Source organism: Myxine glutinosa, chromosome 7 (genome assembly GCF_964187855.1).
Source record: "Myxine glutinosa chromosome 7, kmMyxGlut1.1, whole genome shotgun sequence".
Lineage (NCBI taxonomy): Eukaryota > Metazoa > Chordata > Myxini > Myxiniformes > Myxinidae > Myxine > Myxine glutinosa.
Genome location: NC_136267.1, coordinates 127,556,757 through 127,578,925, shown reverse-complemented (window position 1 = coordinate 127,578,925; position 22,169 = coordinate 127,556,757). Strand labels below are relative to the sequence as shown.

At 48.6% G+C, this 22,169-nt stretch overlaps 1 protein-coding gene and 1 long non-coding RNA gene across 2 annotated transcripts in view; one reads left to right on the top strand and one right to left on the bottom strand.

Moving 5' to 3' along the window:
• The window catches only part of MYLK (myosin light chain kinase), a gene marked incomplete in the record, with an annotated part of 313,975 nt that overhangs the window by 261,630 nt on the left and 30,176 nt on the right, over nt 1-22,169 (bottom strand).
• Nucleotides 1,737-10,087, top strand: LOC137430628 (uncharacterized). The gene is made up of 4 exons (XR_010985129.2): nt 1,737-1,923; nt 8,660-8,789; nt 9,650-9,713; nt 9,815-10,087. It is a non-coding gene; the product is annotated as an uncharacterized LOC137430628 (long non-coding RNA).

The following is a 22,169-nucleotide window of genomic DNA, read 5'->3' as shown; positions in this document are numbered from 1 at the left end:
TGCGCTCTCCCCTGACCTGAATCACATAGAGCACCTGTGGGATGAGCTTGGGAGACGCGTAGTTGGCAGGGCCAGGACACGGGCAGAGCTGCTTCAGACATTGAGGACTGAGTGGGACAGAATCCAGCAGCAATCCATCCAAAGACTGGTAGGCAGTATACGCCGATGATGCACTGCCTGTATCCAAAACAATGGTGGCCACACACGCTATTGAAAGGGGACTGACATTGCACCCTGTGCTGTTCTGTACTGTAGAACAAACTGATGAGATGGTGTATCTTGGTCAAAAACTTGACATGTCATCAATAAAATGCCAATGTTTCAATAAGCAATTGTTGGTTTGTTTTATTTTGAACTGTTACAATTTTATTATATTCAAACAAGTGATAAGTTTCTTTTGCGTTTTTGGTCTTTTTGAAGTTGGTCAAAATGGTCAAATTTTTTGGTCAAAATGCCCATTTTGCACTGGCCTTTTTTAAGCCAATATCAAGACATCACGTGCGGCTCATTAAAATCATCCCGTACCCCTTGGCTAATCACTGACAGTCAAAACGGCTGTTCAACAGCTGTGCTATGAAGTGACCATTGAAGGTTCAAGTGACCATCCGTGACCGTTTTGTCTGACAGTGAGGACACTATTGTCCACAAATAAGTTCACACATTTACTACACGCAGTGTTATTGTTGATATTTAAAGGTTTCAAAGGTGGTAAGTTTCTTTTGCGTTTCAGTATATATACATATATATATATATATATATATATATACATACATATATATATACATATATATATATATATATACATACATATATATATACATATATATATATACATATATATATATATACATACATATATATATACATATATATATATATATATACATATATATATATACATATATATATATATACATATATATATATATATATATATATACATATATATATATATATATATATATACATATATATATATATACATATATATACATATATATACATATACATATATATACATATATATACATATATATATATATATATATATATATATATATATATATATATATATATATATATATATATATATATATATATATATATATATATATATATATATATATAGTAACGGATTTGGGAAACCGTGCACTGTGTGTGTAATTCATTGTAAAAATACCCCCATTGTAAATAATGGAATGATTCTTGTAAATACCTCCGTTTCATGTAAAGATCAAAGGTCGTCCTTTTAGTTAGTCCATCGCACACACGTAGAGAACCAGAGAACGAACCTCTCTATAGTTATTTATTTATTCTATGTTAGTTTAAGGCTCTGTTTCCCATTAATTGACATTGCATTGCACCAAATGAAATAAGATAGGTCCCTTTCAGTTCCCCAATCATCTCTTTGGAGTGCCAGTAACAGTTGGGCTGTTTAAGTTGGCGTTCGTCGCCGTTGCATCGGGCTGTTTTCGGCGGCGTTCGCCACCGTTGCATTGGGCTGTTTTCTTCTCCCCAAACTCCATTACGCACGCGGTCAACTCGGGGAAGAAGGGCGTGGCCCGCCCATCGTCATCAGGAGGTGGAGCCAGGAAGCCCTTGCGCCCAACCAGGACTCGGTGGGCACGGCTTGGTATGGTGTGGCTATGGCTTGGTAGGGCATGGCTATATAACCCGTCGAGGGAAGCCCCCACCGGGCAGACGATCGAGGGAGCCAGAGGCGTGTCAAAGCGAAAACCAGCCATGCCGTGAAAAACGATATACGTGGGCCTGCCGCGTGAAAGGAGATACGTGTGCCTGCTGCCGCCTTGCTTGCTCCAGCCCGGAGCGGACCTGTTGCGGTGCCCTGCCCAGCCTTCCAGCCCTGTGGTCCCATCTTCTTCTCCCTCCAGCAATTCCTGCTTCAATTCCCCATTCGTGTGCGTGAGTTTGTTCTGTTTGTTCTGTCCTGGGTATAAGTAAGCTTGTTTAAGTTAACCACTGCACTGTGTATCTGCTTTTTCCATTGTCCCTGTAAATTACATTTCTTTCTTCTCTTGCTTTGGTTGTGTGTAAATAATTAATAAATACCTGTGTTCTTTCTTTACCCCTTTTGTTCTTCACATTCGGTCGCTTTAGAGATTTCCCCATTGAGTTCCTGTGGTGCGATTTCGGCCAACGCATATGAATCGGGTTTAGTCTTTGCTAATGGTTCGAACCGCGGGCTGCTAAAAACCGGTTGGCAAATAACATCTTGTCCGGGATTCGAGCGAAGTTGCCCACCTGCCTTGTGGAGGAATTGCCGGAGGTGTACGGGAATCCCTTGACCAATCACTTCGGGCAATCCCACCCCACAAGGGAGCGGGGTAGCTTCAGGATCGGAGATGGCCAGTGCAAATAGAAGGGGGATTTCCCCCCCCCCCCCTCGCTAAGGGGAGCGCCATACTCCGTTTCCGTAACAATATATATATACAGTCACGTGAAAAAGTAAATACACCCCATGTAAAGTTTTGACTTTTTCAACATATTTCAACATACAGCTATTTGATCTTCATTTCAATAATATTGATAGATAAAGGTGATATAATATAACAAATATCATGAAACATTTACATTTTGTAGTCCATTGTATAATTTAAAAAAACATAAATGCAAATTTCGCATGTGGAAAAAGTAAGTACACCCTTGGCTCTAATAGGTGGTATTGCCCCCTTTGGCAGAAACAACCTCAAGTAGGCATTTCTTATAACTGTCTACCAGTCTCTGACATCGACTGGGAGAAATTTTTGCCCACTCCTCCATGCAGAATTCTTTCAGATGTGCGATGTTTGAGGGGTTTCTTGCATGCACAGCCCGTTTCAAATCCCCCCCACAACATCTCGATGGGATTTAGATCCGGGCTTTGACTTGGCCATTCCAGAACCCTCCATTTCTTTCTTTTCAGCCATTCCTTGGTGGATTTACTGGCATGTTTGGGGTCATTGTCATGTTGCAAGGTCCACCTTCGGTTGAGCTTCAACTTTCCAACAGATGGCCTCACATTATCCTCAAGCACCCTCTGGTACAATTACGAATTCATAGTGGATTCTATGATGGTGAGCTGCCCAGGTCCTGATGCAGCAAAGCTGCCTCAAACCATAATATTTCCACCACCATGCTTTACAGTTGGTATCAGGTTGATGTGGTCAAATGGTGTCTTTGGTTTTCGCCAAACATGTCTTCTGGTACTGTGACCAAATAGCTCTACCTTTGACTCATCTGTCCAGAGCACTTCTTTTTTTTTTTTTCTTTTTTTTTTGTATACAAGATCGAGGCTCGTGAAAGAGCGAACATTAATCACACAGAAAGACAAACAGACACATAAAACAAATAACATCGGGAGCGGTAGACAAGATGGGGAGAGAGGGGGCAGGACACAAACACAACATTTCAGAGCAGGGACCGAGAGACATGGAGACATCGAGAGATCTGTGGGAGGGAGAGGGCTTTGGGGGGGAGGCATGTGAAGGGGGGGGGGGGTGGGAGAGGTATAAACATATGGACACTGCCAGGACTTCCAGGAAAGAAGTTGGAATTTCAAACAAGGTGGATCTGTGGTGAATTAGTGGGGGTAGAAAAGATCAAGGTTTTGGATGGGGGAAGATAAGAGATGGTGGTGAACAGCTGTTTTAAAGACCTGGAGGGAGGAGTGGGATTGAAGGGAGTGTGGGAGTTTGTTCCAGAGGCGGGAGAAAAGAGGAATGAAAGAGTGAAGGTGAGCAGAAAGCCGAGATTTCGGCAGTTTAACCATCAGAGGGTTGCTGGCAGATCTTGTGCGACCTGTAGGAATATTTGGGGGACAGAGCACAGAGAGAGCTGGGGGAGCAAGGCCGGAGAGGAGTCGGTAGAAGACAGAAAGACCACCTACCTGCCTGCGGTGAGTGAGTGAGACATTCTTCCCGAAGTGCTGGTCTTTCCCTCGGTGTTCATTGGCAAACTTTCATCTTGCCCTGATGTTCTTTCTGGACAGCAAAGGTTTCCTCCTGGCACACTTCCCATGTAGATCAAATTTGTGCAGCCTCTTTCTAATGGTAGACTCGTGCACTTTGACATCAACAGTGGCAAGAGCTACCTGTAGGTCCCTTGATGATATTCTGGTGTTCTTAGAGACTTCTTTCAGCATCTTGCGGTCTGCTCTCAGGCTGAACTTGCTGGGACGGCCTGGCCTGAACAAGTTGGCAGTTGTTTGGCATCTTATCCACTTGTAGATGATCTTCCAGACAGTCGAATGATTGATTTCAAATTGTTTGGAGATCTTTTTAAATCCCTTCCCAGACTCCTAGGCATCTATAACCTTCTTTCTGAAGGCCTCAGAGAGCTCTTTTGATCTGGGCATGGTGACGCCGCACACTTCAACAACAAAGAGCAAACCAAACTAAATGTCTGAGGTTTAAATGAGACAGGTTCCTCCAAGAACCTCTCTAACGATGTTCTAATCATTTGCACCTGAGCTGGTGCACCTGATTCAAATTTTAGGTATTTGAAGTAGTGATAAATGTAGAGGTGTACTTACTTTTTCCACATGCGAAATTTGCATTTATGTTTATTTAAATTATATAATGGACTACAAAATGTAAATGTTTCATGATATTTGTTATATTATATCACGTTTATCTATCAATATTATTGAAATTAAGATCAAATAGCTGTATGTTGAAATATGTTGAAAAAATCAAAACTTTACATGGGGTGTACTTACTTTTTCACGTGACTGTATATATATATATATTAGTGCATAAAAGTCAGTGTCATATCATAGGGTTAGTGTGCTTGGCCAACACACAGTCTTGGCCAAAAATGTTGGCACCCTTGCACCTTTTTCTAATAACTCACAATTTTCTCTAAAAATAAGTTTAAATTGACAAAAGTATTTGGTCTCCACAATTCTTTATTTCATTGTTAATATTACAGAACCTTTGTTTTTGATTCAGAACTTAATATATCCTTTAAAATCAGGAAACAAAAAGAAATGGCATTGACAAAATTATTGACACCCTAGACTTAATATTTGGTAGCACATGTGGCTTTTGGACAAAATAACTACAGTCAAACGCTTCCTCTAGCCATGAATGAGCTTCCTACATCTCTCTACTGGCAGTTTGGCCCACTCTTCTTGTGCAAACTGCTCCAGTTCTCCCATAATTTGAAGGGTGCCTTCTCCCAACTGCTGTTTTCAGATCTCCCCACAGGTGTTCAATGGGATTTAGATGTGGACTCATTGCTGGCCACTTCAGGACAGTCCAGCGTTTTGTCTTGAACCATTCCTGGGTGCTTTTTGAAGTGTGTTTGTGGTCAATGACCTGCTGCAAGATCAATAATGACCTTCGACAGAGACCCAGCTTTCTGACACTGGGTTGAACATTGAGCTCCAAAATGCCTTGGTAATCTCCTGATTTCATGATGCCATGCACACATTCAAGGTACCCAGTGCCAGAAGCAGCACAGCAACCCCAAAACATCACTGAACATCCTCCATGTTTGACTGTAGGGAAGGTGTTCTTTTCTTTGAAGGCTTCATTTTGTTTTCTGTAAACATGGAGATGATGTGCTTTACCGAAAGCTCTAATTTGGTCGCATCAGTCCACAGGACATTGTCCCAGAAGGATTTTGGCTTGTTCAGATGTGTATTGGTAAACTCCAATCGGGTTTCTTATGTCTCTCTCTCAGCAGTGGTCTCCTGCCATAGAACCCCCTTTCATTGAGTTGGCGATGGATGGTGCGAGTTGAAACTGTCATGCCTTGTGTCTGAAGGTGAGCTTGAATCTGTTTGGCAGTTGATCGAGGTGCTTTATCCACCATTCTAACAATCCTTCGCTGCAATCTTGGATCAAGTTTTCTCTTGCGGCCACGTCCAGGGAGGTTGGCTGCAGTTCCATGGGCCTTAAACTTCCTGATAACATTGCATGCGGTGGACACAGGAACATCATGGTCTCTGGAGATGGATTTGTAGCCTTGAGATTGTCCATGCTTGGCTATAATGCTCATTGCGGTACACACAGTGAAACAAAATAGCAGAATCACTCCTTTTCTCTATTCAAACTGGTTGAATGAGCGATTTTATATTGCAGCCACCTGCAACTCACCATAGGTGAATTAAATCCCAAAGTAAAGGAGAATCACCTGCTTGAAATCTAATTCTTTCTAACAACCTCTAAAAGGTGGCAATAATATTGTCCGGGCCATTTTAGGATATCTGTGTGGAATAAGCTAAGATTTCGTAATTTTTTCAGCTTTTTTGTTTTGTTCTTGCAAACCAAAGAAATACATTTGTGGATACCAAAATATTTTTTTATTTCAACAATTTTCTGGAAGAAATGGTGCATTATTTGAAAAAAGTGCAAGGGTGCCGATATTTTTGGCCACAACTGTATATATACCAGTCCTGAAGTGGGATGGCTGCTTGCAGTCCCTGCCAGTTTCCCCGGGTGAACTGCCAGACTTTGCCAGCATTGAGGGTGTTCTCTCAGAATGGCTATAGAGATGTTGACCTTAACAAGCACATGACCAGATAAACGAATTGGGGCAGAGGAAGAGCAAGATACATCGGCATGGAAGTTGGTCATCACCAAATCCATAAGGGAGGATTTTCCATTGACAGAAATCCAGGTGGGAAAGTTTAGAAATTGAGTCAGTCCCATGGAGTCATAGTAGCCCTTTGCTGAAGTGCCATGTCTGGTGAGACAGGTACCAACACCCAACACCCAGGCCATTGGCATGGTAACAATTGAAATCACCACATATAAGGAGAGATTTGGAATGAGTGGTTATAAATTGGTCCCTGTCATCTGAGAGAGATGTGAATGATGTCATCAGTGTTGAGAGGATGGTACAACACATAGATAAACACGAGTTGGGAGTGGAGGAGAAGTCGCAGCCAGAGGTACTCCTGGGAAATGGAAAGTGTAAGAGCTGCATACGGAGAGTCAGAAATGGAGTTCTTGATGTACAATGTGATTGCGCCACCATGACGGGGTTGAAGTCGCTCAAAGCGGAGGAGACAATAGCCAGGGAGAGACACTAGAGACAGTAAGGTGTGTGGGAGAAAGGATTCTGTGAAACAGATGATGTACATTACAGATGATGTCGGCAGCGGCCTGGATTGAGAGATCTGTCAGGTTGGAATGGAGGCTTTAGATGTTTGAGGTCCACCTAGTTAGGGACAAGGGTCAACACCGATTAATAAAATTTACATTCCAAAAATTTTAGCTGCTGTTTTTGCCAACTTTAGTTCAACTACAAAGTGGATGTGGATGGGCTCTGCATTTTGAGATGCCTTCTTGTTTCTGAAAATGATGCAACCAGCAGCCATGGTTTTTATTGAGTATCTTACCATAGATAACGTCCATACATCATGCTTAGACATGTCCAGTTTTGCAAAAAAAAAAATTAAACTTACAACAGAATTGAGAAATATAGTAGACTGTCAGTATTATAAACATACTGTAGCAGGATTAAACAAAACTAAATAAACAACCTAATGTTCAAGTGATCATTAATAATTTGACACAAAGATGTCTTCACATGTGCTCCCTCATTCAAAGCATGTGCTTATTAAAATTCAAATACTCCAGATGGGCAGCAGGGCAGCAGGGAATGATCGGCTCGGAATCACAAGCAAACACATTGATTATTAAAATAAAAAAACATGGTTAGTGGAGAGTTGTTGTTGTTGTTGTTGTATAGCCCTGAACAGTTCTCTCGATCAAGCCTGCGGCACGGAGATAGCCGATCGATCTTGCTGGAGCGACCCAGAGATCCCCCACATCCAGGATGGTGTACCCCACCTTCATGAAGTCAGGGCCACAACAGAGTTAGAGAGAGAGAGAGAGAGAGAGAGAGAGAGAGAAGAGACAAAGATAAGAGACAGAGATAAGAGACAGAGATAAGAGGGAAAGGGCAGGTCCATGGAGAGCGATTGGCACTCTGATCGTGACCGCGCTGCCCTGACAAATCCAGGCAGCAGGGAACAATGGGGAAGATTTGGCCCCCGACTTGTGTTGGGGGGTACAACCACCACAAAGAGGCATCCCCGATAATTGTCGTTTAGTGAATAGTAAATAGAGATGAGGGTAATCAATAACAGGTAATGAGGGAATGACTTGTCAGGGAAACACACCACTTATCTCAAAACACAAACGGACTCACCTACTTAAAACTAATCCTTAACCAAACCACACAGACATACATAGGAGGATAGAACGACAGGGGGAGGAAGAAAGGAGAGAAATAAAATGGAGATTATCCCATCTATGTGTTACTTGGATGGCCTGGATGAAGACCATGCGAATCGATTAGGTCCCATCAGTTGAGGAAATCCTTGGCGAGACGTAGTCCATGTGACCGGGATGTCTCTCTAGGCAAAGCCAACTCTGCGCAGTACTTCAATTCTCCCTCATTGCAGTACGTCCCGCGCTGGTCAGGTAAACTGGCAAGTCTTCTATTACTCCTCATTACTACAAGTTTGCGACATTTCATGAAGATCTATTAATATAATAAGAAATTACTCAACATGCTTACTCACAGGTGTCACATTCCGTGAAGCCTCGAAATGGAGGTCAAACCTTTGTTGTGACATAATGACTTTGTAAATTCTGCTCTTCATGAACTGAATCTATAAATGTACTTTTATTACATGTACTAGGCAACTTGTTGCCATCAACTTGAACATTGAACAACGGCTTCACCCTGTTGAAAGCAAAGCTTTCAGAATCATTGGAATCTCCCGCGATGAAGCGAACTCCGAGGGCCTTTCACTCACTCACCGCAGGCAGGTACGTGGTCTTTCTGTCTTCTGTCGACTACTATCTGGCCTTGCTCCCCCAGCTCTGTCTGTGCTCTGTCCCCAAAATTTTCCTACAGGTCGCACAAGATCTGCCAGCAACCCTCTTATGGTTAAACTGCCGAAATCAAGACTCTCTATTCACCTTCACTCTTTCATTCCTCTTTTCTCCCGCCTCTGGAACAAACTCCCTCACTCCCTTCAATCCCACTCCTCCCTCCAGGTCTTTAAAACAGCTGTTCACCACCATCTCTTATCGTCCCCCATCCAAAACCTTGATCTTTTCTACCCCCGCTAATTCACCCCAGATAAACTTTTGTGAAATAGCAACTTCTTTCCTGGAAGTGCGAGCAGTGTCCATGTGTTTTATACCTCTCCCACCCCACCTCCCCTCCCTTCCCATGCCTCCTACCCCCAAGCCCACTCCCTCCCACAATTCTCCCGATGTCCCTGTCCTCTACTGTTGTACTTGTGTGCTTCCCTTTCCCTCCCCATCTTGTCTCCCATTCCCTTTATTGTATGTTTTATGTGTCCGTTTTTTGGGGGGGTGGGGGAGGGGGGGATTAATGTTAACTCTTACACGAGGCTCGATCTTGTACACAAAAAATAAAAATAAAACATTAATATCCACATTCCATTTATCATTAATTTTCATGTCCATGCGTCTAACCTCTCGACAAGGAATTTAGCCAAGGAACAGTGGACAATTTTTTTGAGAGATATTGTGGGATATTTAACGACTGTACCATAACCTAAATGCTTACAGGATAGCAGTCTTGACAGTTTGGTCTAACTGTTGGAACGCTCCAGGATGCAGCACCCAATGATTTCTAATCAAAGCATTCTCTGCAGGTACTGTACCAAGATGGCACTTTCTTTCCAGTTTGCTTCGCCTCCATAAGAGAACACATCAACAGTAAGTGTTTTTTACTCAAGTCCTATGAAAGAGAATTAGTTTGCTGCAATGAATACATTAAATTTAGATTTTCTTTAAAACAATCTTCTTATATCAAGCAGCAAGACCTTCATCCCTACAGCACAAAGCCGAGTGATGTTGGAGCCTCCAGTGTGTCAAGACAAAGCAACATTCCTTTCCTCAAAGCAGTTTTCTCGACAAGCTTTTCATCCACATTTTTACAAGAGCAAACGTTGAAATCCACTTTTTCAAACAATGATTAAAGTCTTCAAACTCAGCGAGGAATCTCCATGAAGAAGCGCTCAGACATTTCCTGAGACAAAATGAAAATGTTATGTTTGAAAGGTCCTACCAATAAACGTTGATCAACTGTGTGCATGTTCATTTCTCCAACCTTCACTCCCACCACCACAATATAATGCCTTGCTTATTTATGTATTCACCGAATGTGATCGATAGAACAAGTTTTTTTAAATAGTACAGCACACAGTTATAGAAATATATATATATATATTGTTGCGGTTTTGAGTTTTGTACAGTCAGTATAATAAAGGTTCAAATTTCCCCCCTCATAGTTAGTCACACAAGCAACATGTAGCCTCGCGATAGTATAGTTATCTCTTAGCGTTTGTGAGCTTAGTTCTTTTACTATGTTAGTTCTGCGTTGAGTAAGTCAGGAGAATAGGTCCTACTTCTACCGACTTTCCAACCGCCCTAGCCTCATGCCCCTTTGCGCTGACTTTGGTTCATTTAGGGCGAACTAACACGAGGCAGGCCGAGGAGGGTCGGGGCGGAGCCGAATGAGGGGCGGCAGAGACGCTGACGGTAAGCACGAGCCGCCAATCAGGGCTCAGAGGTGGTGGCGGCAGCACTGCGTCACAGGGCGTGGTAAGAAGGTTCGAGACGGTTCGAGCAGGTTCGGGGGCGTATCTATATAAGCGTTGCACAAAGCCCCCGAGAGGACTGCTGCCCAGGGAGAACTCGTGCGCACTGACCCACCCAGAGGAATCGTTGACAAGCAGGAGTTGAGAGCGTCCAAGGACTGTGAGAGATACGCGGGTGAAGAAAGACGCGCATGAACCGGAATACGCGCTATTATAAAGTGACGCTCGGTTGAGTTGGAGGCCGATCCGCATACAGTGCATTAAGTCACGCGAGTGATAACGGCTGTGTAACCGTCAGCCGCGCTGAGAGACGCGTATTTGCTGTTCCACCTCATCGGGCTGACTTTGTTCGGGAGACGCGCTACGAGGTTCCGTCCACCGCCTGCTGCCATCTTCGCGGGACGTGCTGGGACTGTGGAGAGCCGGACGGGGCCATTCCTGGACGACCACGTCGACGCGTCTGGCTGGAACATCGACCCATCTGCAATTATCTGTGTGAGTGTGACAGGCCCGAGTCTGGGCGATAAGATAAGACTGTCTAAGTGCTGGTCTGTGTCTCTGCGTCCCGATCATTGTATATACGTGTGGGAATAATTAAACCTCAGTTCTTCCTTTTCCATTCGATCGTTCTTGTGAATTCCTCATTGGCTAAGCGTGGTACGAATAGAACCGCTCGAATCGGGTTCCACTACCTAAACTGCACGGACCACATGGTACTCAATCCGCTCGCCGTACCCAAACCACACGTGGCTCGTGCGAGGCTTGCTTCCTCGCTTCCGTGGTGGTGCAGGGATTTAGATACGAGCGAGACTTGGTCCCGAAACCCTACTTTGCGTTTTGCCCGGAAGAGGCGTTTCAAGTCTCGGTTCCGCCAAGCCCAGAAAGAACAAGGGGATTAATCCCCCCTTGGTAAGGGGAAGTAGGGCAGCGGAGAACCATAACAATTGGTGTCAGGGAGTGGGATTGGACCTGGGGTGCGCTTCACGCACTCAAAATTACGAGTGGACTAAATTTAATAGTTTAAGAATTCAAAATTTTAAATTCATACCATGGCTAGCCAAGGCGGTCGAATGCCGGTGGGGGTAAATGAAGAGGAGGAATTAATGACCCAGGACCCACGGGAAGAATTGGTAGAAGAGGACATTGATGAGGGGTGCGGCAGCTGGGAAAGAAAATGGCGGCACCTCGCACGTGGTGACGAGGGCCGCACCCGCTGTACCAACGGTTAAAGACATGCAGTTATTCATGACTCTAAGGAAGAAATGAAAAAACTGAATGAAAAAATAGACATCCGAGGGGAGATGTTGAAAGAAATGGGGGACAGAACCACTAGGGAATTGGAAAAGATGAGGGTGGCATCGAAGAAGGACATGAAAAAAGCGGGGAAGGACATTGGGCGCAGGTTGCGCGAGGAGGTCGCATTGGGACAGACGAGGTGACGCGGTGTGAGGAACGCGTAGGGAGCGAGCTTGGGCAGAGCACAGCTAAGTTGACCGAGGGTATGGAAATCGCGACTCGGGGTGTAAAAGAGCCAACGGCCGCCGAATTGGAAAGGAAAATTTTATGCGCGCCGGCGGTCCTCGAATAAATAATTCAAATTAAAGAAACGATTGGGGCCGAAAAGATGGCAGAGATAGAAAATATAGCACAGAGGGAAGTAATGGAATGTACTCAAAGTTCGTGTTTACATCGTGATGACGTGCTTGCTGACAAAATGAAAAGTTTGCAGGTGTTGTTGCCGGAGAAGAAGGTCCCCAAGTTGAGTAGGAGTGTGTTTGGCGCGAAAAGGGTTTTGGCATGCTTGGGAGAGAAGCGAAACCCGGGCGGTCTTGGAAGGTCCATTGTGCGGTGTGCGAGGGTGACTGGTGCGTGTGTGAGAGAGAAGTGTGCACCGGAGCACGAGTGTGTGCGAGAAAAGTGTATGACGGAATGTGTGCAGGAAGAGTGTGTAACAGGAGAGTGTGTTACAGAGTGTGAGGGAGAATGCACACTGGACTGTGTGCAGGAAAAGTGTGTAACGGATTGTGTGGAAGGTATGAGTGCGCCTGGGTGGTGTGCACCAGAGTGTGCTATAACAGAGTGCGAGACAGAATGCACACCGCACTGTGTGCGGAAAGAGTGTGCTGTAACAGAATGTAGGGAGTGTATGGGAGGCGCTGAGACGCCTCGGTGTGCGAGTGCGGAGTGGGTCGCGAGGTGTGGTGAGAACACGGCTCAAGCATCGACACAGACTGGGGTAGCGTTTAGCGCGACAGATAGCCGACATGAGCCCTCAGTGAGTTGTGTGCTGGGGGGACCGGTGCGGATCAATGCTGCGGCGGTTTCACAAGGACCGACGTGCACGATTCGTGCCGGGCCCCGCCCTGTATGGTTGGTGCTGCGCCGTGGCAGTAAAGGCGATCGGCGAGGTTCAAGGGGAGGTAGGAGAGTTCGGAGCCGCGCCCCCTGGCGGGTGCGGTGCTCTGACCGTGGTCGGTTGGGCCATTGTGCGTGGGACCGCGAGGCCCGGTGCAGAGATGGCGCTCTGAACCTCGGCCCCTCGATGCCTCCTCCCCTGGATCGAAAATGCCAGACGGATCCAACCTACAGTAGACCAACCACCCGCACGGATCGCTCGGCCTCTCGAGGTCGAGCCGTAATGGCGATGTATTTCCGCACAAAGAGGCTCAAGTGCAGTGGACGAATGGCAATAGTGTACCCGATGTGGGGGAATGGTAGTTTTACCATTCCTCACTCCGGGCCCATGAGCATTCGATTAGGGGGATGGCAGTGTTAGGCACATGGGGGGCCAGCAATGGTTACCTCCATGGGGCACCAAAGCTAGCCGAGGGAGGGCTAGGATAATTGTTAGGAATTTAGATGACGGTAGAGGACATGAGATTTAAGTAGGGACATTGTACTGTAGTGGGGACGTAGAGAGATTAGATGGCTGTTAATGATGAAGGGAGTGCTTAGTTTAATGGGATGACAAGGAAGCACGAGTTTTAGGGGAAAAGCAGATAGATAGATGATGCTGTGTGTATGAGGAATTGTGGAGACAAAAGGAATTGTGTTGGAAGTGTGTGAGCACAAAAGGTGTGCAAGATATTTGCTGTGTGAGAAAGGTGGTGTGCGAGATAAATGGTGTGAGAATATTTGCTGTGGAATGCTTGGTGTGGAATAAAAGGTGTGGAATGCATGGTGCGAAGGATTGAATGGGGGAAGAGTGGAACCGATTCGCAAAAGCCCGCGGGGGGAGGGGGGGGGTAGTGTAAAGCCAGGTAGAGGGTATAGGCAAAATTTGTAAGGATATTGACACCTGTGGTGCAGGTAGTGGCAAAGTAGTGCTTTGGAGGGTGCATGAGTCAGTGAAATGGCTGGGCGTGTGGTTTAATTGGTGAGTATGGTTATTGGGGCACTCCGTCACTGGTAGTTTGTCAGCCAGATGAGGCCGCACGTAGGCTCTAGGAGCCAGTCAGAGTAGTTGTGAGTTGTTCAGTGGGGCCCGAGAATCCAAGGGAAGGACCCGGGTAGCCCAATGCCAAGGAGGGCATCAGAGGGGTAAAGAGCCAGGAGGGGCCTTCCCCAGTTTATGTAGTCGCAGGAGCAGGTAAGCTTGGGTGGCGACTTCAGTGGCGGCGGTGCACAGGTAGTTGGACCTGCTAGTGGAGCCAAACGACCCAGCCCCAAAATTGTGCAAGGGTCCTTATTTTGTGTATATGAGTGAGTGGGTGAGGGTGTGTGTTTTTGCATGAATTAATTTTTACATGAGTGTGTGTTTTTGTATGTTGAGTGGTGTATGATGTAAGGGTAGGTGGTTGGTCAGTTGGTGTTGTGTGTGTGTGCGTGTATGTGTGTGTATGGGTGTGTATGTGTGTGTATGAATGATCTGGTGTGTTTTGTTGGTGAGTGGTGAAGGGTATAAAGGTGGGTGTTTGAGAGTTCCACCATGTTTGTTTGGTGCTGTGGATTTGGATGCGAGGCGCCGTCACGAGTGAACCAGTTCTGTGCTCTGCCGGTGTTTTCGTTTCCTGTGTTTTTGCTGTGTTTGCATTTATTTCTTATTATTTATTTATTGCTTTGATTATTGCTTGTTTGTCCTGCATTTTCGTTAGTCTTTTCCCTCCCTGCTTTCCCCCATCCTTCCTCCTGTTTGGGGGGCGTTGCCCACCAGACAGGGGGGGAGTCTTGTGCTCCCCTTCGTCTCCCACCCCTCCCTCCCTCCCTCCCTCCCCCCCCCCCCACCCCGAGTGTTGTCCTCCGCCCCTCCTAGAACCCCGGTATGGCGAGCAGGCGCCATAACTGTGTCCGGTTTCGGTGGATTAATGAGTGTAATGTTCCGGCTAGAGATAAATTCGGTAAAGATGTATTGTTGGGTGTGCTGGGGTTCAAGGCTGTTGACTTTTTCTGCCTGATCTCCCTCGCCCATGGCTTCGACGTGTCCTTTCAAACGGGGCAGGGACTTGCCGAGTTCTGGCGCCGGTGGGCTACCGCTCGGTCTGCTGGGAAACTGGCAGACTGGGCGGTCGAGGCTCTCTCAGAAACACAGGAGAGAGTCGTGACCGTCCACCTGTACAACGAAGGCGTGAGTGACTATGATGTCAAGGTTTGGCTCAGTCGATACGCGGACATCCGAGGCCCAGTACGGCTCGTCCGGGACAGCCTCGGTATTTGGACCGGGACTCGGCAGTTCCGGGTAAAGCTGCGGACGAGGGAGGACGGCACGGCCACCCACATCCCTAATGGAATTATGGTTGGGATGGACCGAGGCCAAGTCTTTTACGTGGGACAGCCGAAATTATGCCGCCGATGCGGTCAACTTGGCCATTTGATTACTGGGTGTACAGTGAACATCTGCACTCAGTGTGGCGAGTTGGGACATTTGAGGGAGCGCTGCACCCAAGCGGTGCGGTGCAACCTCTGTGGTGCGCCGGGGCACACTTTCCGCTCCTGTCCGCAGAGTTACGCGAGCAAGATGCGTGCTGCTGCGGGCGGGAGTGGGGGTGTTGCTCCAGGGACAGGGGATGGTGTGCCCCCAGGGACAGGGAAAGGGGACGGTGTGCCTCCAGGCACCAGGGGGGGTGTTGCCCAAGGGACAGGGGAGGGTGTTGCCCAAGGGACAGGGGAGGGAGTTGCCCAAGGGACAGGGGAGGGTGTTGCCCAAGGGGCAGGGGAGGGGGTTGCCCAAGGGGCAGGGGAGGGGGTTGCCCAAGGGACAGGGGAGGGGGTTGCCCAAGGGTTGGGGGAGGGGGTTGCCCAAGCAGCGGGGGTGGGTATTGCCCAAGGGGTGGGGGAGGGGGTTGCCCAAGGGGTGGGGGAGGGGGTTGCCCAAGGGGCTGGGGAGGGGGTTGCCCAAGAGGCAGGGGAGGGGGTTGCCCAAGGGGCGGGGGAGGGTATTGCCCAAGGGGTGGGGGAGGGGGTTGCCCAAGGGGCAGGGGAGGGGGTTGCCCAAGGGGCAGGGGAGGGTGTTGCCCAAGGGTCAGGAGAGGGTATTGCATCTGGGGTCGGGGAGGGGGGGACTAATGTGTTTGTGTGTGTGTCAGCCCCCCGCCCTGTAGAAAGTAAATGGAGGGAGGTGGAGGGAAAGGAGAACATGAAGGAGGGAGGGTTAGATCAGGACCTGGATGTGGCTTCGCCGGGTGTCGGGCCCAATGCGGTGGGAGGGGAGGACGCACAAAGAATGGTGGCTCCGGTGGCGGGGTCAGAAGAAACATCCTCGGTGCCAGAAACCCCGCTGCTGGAGGCTGGAAGTGATGGCTCCTCCTCCGGCTATGAGCAAAGTGACCCTGGACAATGGATCGAGAAGAAGCATCGGAGGAGGGGCCAGGACAAAGGGAAAGCTCCTCTGGGCAAAGCCCCACAGGGAAAGAACACAAGAACGTCAAAGAAGAAAACCCCTGTGGGGCGCAGAGCCCCCCGTGCATCAAGCGACCCATCCAGGCCTGGGGGATTGCCTGCTCGTGGTAGGGGTGGGGTGCAGTCGGGGTTGGCCGCAGCAGGTCTCCGGGGGAGGGCCCAAATGCCGTCTTCCCATGAACGCTCACGTTGCCCCCGTGAGTCGTTCCCCACCCGTTGACCTCACCCCTCCTCCGGGGGCAGCTGTGGCCATGGGCCTCAAGGAGGGTTTGCTCGCGGAGGACTGGTGGCTTTCTTCCCCGGGTGGCGGGCGAGGGGGGGTAATTTATTTGACCCCCGAGGAGGAGGACCTCTCCCTGCTACCCGGGGAGAATGTCTGCATAGACGGGGACTGGCTCCCGGGCACCCTCGTGGCTCCTGGCTGCGGGAAGAACCGCAGGGGGAGGAAGAATGGTAGCTCGTCGTGTCTTGGCAAGGAGGGAGGAGCTTCATAAGTCCTATGACTCCCCTTTCGTGGTTTGCACTAGTGTTGGTGATTAATACACTAACACCTATGAGCTTTAAACTAACGAGTTTAAATGTACGGGGAGTCCGTACCACGGTCCGGAGGATCGCTATTTTTGAAGAACTGCGCAATTTTGAATGGGATGTCTGCCTGTTGTAGGAATGCCATATTCCGCACGGTGAGTATGGATACCTCTGTGCAAATTGGCGGTACGGAGAGTCGTATTGGTCCGGCAGCTACACTAACAGGGCGGCAGGATTAGGGTTCGTTATTAAGAGCCCGAATGTCGAGGTCCTTAGTTTAGAAGAAATTATCCCGGGGCGATTGGCCGTGCTCAGGGTGGTGGTGTCCTCGACCCCACTGACCCTGGTCAATGTGTACGCTCCAACGACGGGGGAAGAAAGAGTGGAGCTCCTGCGCCAGTTGGGGCCCCTCCTCTCCACCTCTGGCCCCGTGATCGTCGGGGGAGATTTTAATATAAGATTGGACAGGTTGCCCCTGGGGCCATCGGCGCGGGTCCTTAAAGGGCTTGTTCAGGATTTTAGGTTGAGGGACACGGGTGCGGAAAGGAATGAGGTCACCTGGACCAATGCGGCTGGTACCAGTCGGGCTAGGATTGATTACATTCTTTTGACACCAAATGTTGGCGACCCGGACCTGGTACTTCACGCGGTGGCATTTTCAGATCACTGTCGTTTGTCTCTGGGTATTGAATTAAATGGGGTGCGTCCCCGGCGCTCTAGACTCTGGAAGCTTAACTGTCGCCTTTTGCAGGATGACAGTTTAGTGCATGCCTACGTTCGGAAGTATAGGGAGTGGGAAACGGTTAGGTGCCTCTTCCCTACCTCGGCAGCCTGGTGGGAGGAGGTGAAACGTAGGACCATAGGGTTTTTCCGTACGGCCGGGCGAATGAGGGCCGCGGGGAAACGAGAGCGTTTGAAGCGCATGCAGGCATACCTCCAGCGCCTGCATAAGAAACTTTGCGAAGGGAGGGACGTGTCGGGGAAAATCCGCCGGGTGAAGGGGAAGCTTTTTGGCCTCCTCGAAGCCAGGGCGAGGGCCGTCATCTTCCGGAGCAAGGTGCAGGCATTGGAGGGGAACGAAAGGTGTACCAGATTTTTCTTCCAACGATGTGCCAGGCAGAGGGGCGACTTGGCCCAGGTTAATGTGGGGGGAGGCCGTGTTTCGGACCCGGACCAAATTACTGAAGCAGTGGAGGACTATTACTCCAGGCTTTTTGAAAAACGACCGGTTGACCAAATCCAGATGGCCGACGTTCTCGGCCATCTGAGGAATCATTTGAGTCCCGAACAGCGGGAGCGATTGGAGGAGCCGCTGAGCCTGGAGGAATTGACCTCCGCTGTTAGGGATTTGGCCGCGAATAAAACCCCGGGTGACGACGGCCTGCCTGTGGAGTTTTATACCCGCCTTTGGCACGTCCTTGGTGAGGATTATCTGCAGGTAGTGAGGGAGCTAGTCACCTCTGCGAGGCTTCCAGATTCGATGCGCCGGGGCGTCGTAAACCTCGTGCACAAGAAGGGTGATCGGAAGGATCTGTCCAACTGGCGCCCGATCACTTTGTTGAATGTCGACTACAAGATACTAACAAAGGTGCTGTCTATGAGGGTGCACGGTGTCATGGTGGACCTCGTGCACCCGGACCAGACTTGTGCTGTTCCGGGACGCAGAGTGTCCGACAGCCTGGGCCTGGTTCGAGAGGCGATCCAGCTAGCGGAGGAGAGAGGCCTCCCACTGAGCATAGTCAGTTTGGACCAGGAGAAGGCTTTCGACAGAGTGTCACATGAATACATGATGGCCGTTTTGGACCGTTTTGGCTTTGGGCCAAATTTGATGCATTGGGTGGACCTGATGTATAGGGACGTTGAAGCCCGCGTTTTGGTCAACGGACACCTCTCGGGAGCCTTCCCAGTCGCTTCTGGGGTCAGGCAGGGCTGCCCAATGTCACCAGTCCTTTTTGTCCTTTGTATTGAACCGTTTGCTTGTGCACTGCGAGCGGACCCATCCTTCCCTGGGTTGTGGATTCCCGGAACCCATGGGGAGCGCCTAAAGGTGAGTCTGTACATGGACGACGTGTCGGTGTTTGTCACCGATGCAGTCGCCATGTGCAGACTGGTGGGTCTCTGCGAGCGTTTTGGGTTGGCCTCCTCTTCTAAAATCCATCCTCAGAAGAGTGAGGTCATGCACTTTGGTCGGCACAGGACGGGCTCCGGCCCCCCTTGCCCGTACACGGAGCGAAGAGATCGATTAAAGATCCTCGGGGTCTGCTTTGACCCAGGTGGCGTGGCCACTGAGAACTGGCGAACGGTCATTGGGGGATTGGAATTGGAGGTCGCTTCTTGGCGGTCTCGTCGCCTAACCATGGAGGGGCGAAATTTAGTGATCAAGAATGTTTTGATTGGTAAGTTGTTGTATTTGGCGAGAATCTCCCCACCTCCTCCTGCGGTGGGACGGGCTCTGGAGAGATTAATCTTTACTTTCTTCTGGGGTACCCGAGCAGAGCGCAGGAGTAGGAGGGTTGTAAAGATGAGCCCGTCCTTGGGTGGGAAGGGTGTCCCCTGCCCGGTGTTTGTATGTATGTCTGCATTTGCATGTACTCTCATGGAGTTATTTGTGTCTGAGGACCCGGGTCGCCTGCTGGCGCGGGATTTTTTGTTCTTTTTTCAGGGGCCGTCCGTCGCGCGGTTGGAAGGGCGGTCCCTCCCGCTGTCTCGGCCTTTTTCTGGGTCGTGTCCTGGGCATTTCCGGATGTTTGAGGGGTTCGCCCGGGAGCAGGGCCTGTTGACCTGTCGGCCCATCGGTTGGCAGTTGTCGCAGGTCCTGGATCACTTGCGCCCAAGGGAGGTGCTGCGGGAGGTGCGTATCCTTCGCGGAAGGCCTCTCGCAGAACGTACGGCGAGAAAGGTTTGGGAGAACGTTTCGGCTCGCTGTCTCGCCAACGACCAGAAGGACGTCGCGTGGCAAGCCGCCCATGATTGTCTTCCGGTCCGGGTATTTTAGTTCCAGAGGGACCTGAACGTGTCGGTCCAGTGTCCCCGACCCCGATGCACAGGGGACGAAACCGTCAGGCATGTCCTTTGGGACTGCCCTGTCGCCGAGGGGGTCTGGTCGCTTGCGGCTGGCCTCCTCGAATGCTATGTGCCTTGGCTGGTGATGGTCAGACGGGACGTCTTTGCGTTTCGCGGGCTCCTACCACAACCAGTGCCTGTCCGCAAATGGAGGCAGGCCTGGAGAACGGTCTGTATAATCAAGACCGTCTTGTGGCGAGCGAGAACCAGAGGTTTCCATACCAGGGTATGGTTGGATCCTGGGCAGATATGGGGCATGGCCCAATCCTGCCTCCAAAGGTACAGGCTTGGCGACAGCCTGCGGGCGACGGGGCGGGGTGCTGGTCGCAACGATGCGTCAGGTGTGTCGTAAAGCCCTCCCTAGAGCGGAGAATACGGCCGGGCTTTTCCGTGGTGAAGGGGGGGGGGTACCGCGGGAGGTTACTTCCAAATGTGCGGGCGACAGTCATGTGCAGCCGTAGTCCCTGACCGAACTTGCCGCCCGGGCTTGGAAAGGCTGGGGGTGCTCCGGCAGGTGTGCTTGCGGGCCCTGTCGGGCGGTGATTCTCATTGGGACACTCACGCCTCGTGGGCATCTCAGGGAGCCGGGGCCTTCCTTGTGGTGCATCTTCCGGGTGGGCCCTCCCGGGCGTGGCCTGGGGAGGGTGGGGGCAGTTGGGTTTCCTTTTGTTTGATCTTGATTTTGCCTTGGTTTGATTTTTATTTTCTTTCATTATTATTTCCAGCGGTGGGTCGAGCCCTCAACGTGTTTGTGGCTGCATGAACCGCAGCCGGTTGTTGATTTCGGTATGCAAAGGAAAAAAGGCCCCTTGACCCTTATTGTTTTAAGGTGTCCCTTCTTTGGTTGTTTTCGGGGGGGTGGGAGGGGGGATAGGGTCTTCTTTCCTTTCTCCCTCCCCTTTGGTTAGTTAGAGTTAGGTGTCTGCTGCCTGGGGTGGGAGAGGGGATTTTGGGGGTTTGGGCTAGGGATGATGGACTTTGGTTTTTATGATTTATGGTTTATTAAATTTGATTTGATTTTCATTTTGGTCTTTGAACCTTGTTTTCTTTCGTCTCTTGATCTTTTGGTTTGCTTTCTCTCTTTGAGTTCCTATTTATTGTTTGATATCTTGTTTCTTGGCTTTTGATTTCTTGGTTTTTGATTTTCCTGGGTTCTTGTGTGGTGGTGATGGTGATGGGTTTATTGATTGTCTTTTGAGCGTGTTTTTTTACCTTTTTTTATAATAAAAAAGGCCTCCGCCATAAAAGAGGTGTTGTTGTTGTTGTTGTTCGCACTGGCTGGGGTGGGGGTATGTACGCATCCAGGTGCAGTTGCTGCATGTGGATGTGTATGTGCCCCTGCTGGCCCACCTTAGCTGACCGTATCGAGGTTGAAGGGCCGAAACGGGATGATGCTGAGGACCTCGACTGAGGACCCGGCCAGTGCGGCACGCTTGTGACCAGGTGTGTTTTGAACTTATGTATGTACTATGTATATATATATATATATATATATATATATATATATATATATCAGTTACTATACGATTTCATACCATCAGTGGTGAACTGCCTTTAAGGTATCCCATCCAGCCATGCTGTACCTTATGTGTATGCAGGACTCACTGCGTTGCCCTGATGAGCCCCAAAAGGGCGAAACCAGGTCGGTAACTGAGTTTTGCATACAATTATGACAGTATCTGAACTAAGATCAAAATTCTGCTCTGTCGGAGGGTTCTCTTGAGAGCTTGACAGGCAGAGTGTATGTACATGGCAGTGACGTCATTACGTGCGCTCATTGAAAGCTGGAGAACCGAAGATATATTTGTATATATATATATATGTATATATATATATATATATATATATATATATATATATATATATATATATATATATATATATACAGACTTGGCAATTAATATGGAATTTTTTTTTGTGGGGGTGAACTTACTTTTCAAGATGTCTTAGAACCAAAAGTTCATTGGAATTATGTTGAAATTATTCTAGATTTTGTTAATGTGACCTTTAAAAGAAACAAAAACCACATTTGACATTTCGAAACAAATAAATTGATCCTTGAAAGTGATGTAAACTGATATCGAACTCAATTCATGGACAGTACTGTGTTAAACTTCTGTACGTTTTCCAGAAGTATCTCTTTATT